The 1,314-nt window shown below is 65.0% G+C and overlaps 1 protein-coding gene across 1 annotated transcript in view; it reads right to left on the reverse strand.

The window, feature by feature from the left end:
- The window catches only part of PLEKHA6 (pleckstrin homology domain containing A6), a 54,995-nt gene that overhangs the window by 22,414 nt on the left and 31,267 nt on the right, over positions 1-1,314 (reverse strand). The gene's annotated exons all lie outside the window — the stretch shown is intronic.

Genomic DNA, 1,314 nt, shown 5'->3' on the forward strand with positions numbered 1-1,314 from the left:
CCGTCCCCCTACACCCCTCTCTCCCCAAACCCACCAGGCACCAGGGCACGGGTGCCCCCAACCACCCGCGAAGCCAGCACGCCAAGAGCCCGGAACGCCGCCGAACTTCTGCATGTCAGCAAAACAGGGGAAGTTTGAGCAAGAAAACGCAGCTGCCAAGACCATCCCATCCACACACACTTCACCCCGAACCTGGGCTCCAGCCAGGCTCTGAAGATATTAACTGCTTTCTGCCCAAAAACGCCTCGCTGAGAGCTGCTCTCCCTTGCAGGTCCCATCCTGCACCCTGCTGCGGATCTGCTCTCCTCTGCCAGCCCTCCCCCTCACTTGGGGTCACCTTAAAAACCTGGGCAGTCTGTATGCACCCCACAAGGAGGGGTCGCTCCCCAAACCCCCCAGCACCGGGCTTTTCTGTGCCACGACCGACACGACTTATCCGCCGAGACAGCCTGCCCAGCCCGCACCCCAACAGCAGCAAAGGGGGGTTCTGTCACCCTGGGCTGGAGCCACTCCCGGATCATTTGCCCCCGGCAGGTGACTTTGGAGGGGCAGAATGTGGTGGTACCGGGGCAGGTCCCAGGCTCCCCATGATGCTGACACATGGGGAGGGTGCAAATGCCGAGCAAGCAGCACCCCGACCACCCCAGCCCTAGAAAATGGGGGCTGCTGGGACTTGCCAGCATGCCCAAACCCCAGCCGAGGACATCCCCTCACCCCTGCTCGCGACCCCGCACCGCAGCAGGTTTCTGTTCCCGCAGGCTGGATTCCACGACCGACACAACTTATCCGCCGAGACAGCCTGCCCAGCCCGCACCCCAACAGCAGCAAAGGGGGGTTCTGTCACCCTGGGCTGGAGCCACTCCCGGATCATTTGCCCCCGGCAGGTGACTTTGGAGGGGCAGAATGTGGTGGTACCGGGGCAGGTCCCAGGCTCCCCATGATGCTGACACATGGGGAGGGTGCAAATGCCGAGCAAGCAGCACCCCGACCACCCCAGCCCTAGAAAATGGGGGCTGCTGGGACTTGCCAGCATGCCCAAACCCCAGCCGAGGACATCCCCTCACCCCTGCTCGCGACCCCGCACCGCAGCAGGTTTCTGTTCCCGCAGGCTGGATTCTTCCCCCGCCTCACCCCCCAGGTGGGCAGGGGGACGCCGGTGGCGGGCAAAGAGTCTCGCTGTCCTCTCTCCCAGGTGTCCTGGTCCCCTGAGCCCTGCGCCGGTGGCATTGGTGTTCCCAGGGGCGGCGGTAGCAGAGCTCTTGCAGGTGCTGGTGGCTCCGGTGCAGCCGGGGCTGGCGAGCCCCGGTGTGCGGC

Source organism: Egretta garzetta, unplaced genomic scaffold, assembly GCF_000687185.1.
Source record: "Egretta garzetta isolate BGI_Z169 unplaced genomic scaffold, ASM68718v1 scaffold105, whole genome shotgun sequence".
Classification (NCBI taxonomy): domain Eukaryota; kingdom Metazoa; phylum Chordata; class Aves; order Pelecaniformes; family Ardeidae; genus Egretta; species Egretta garzetta.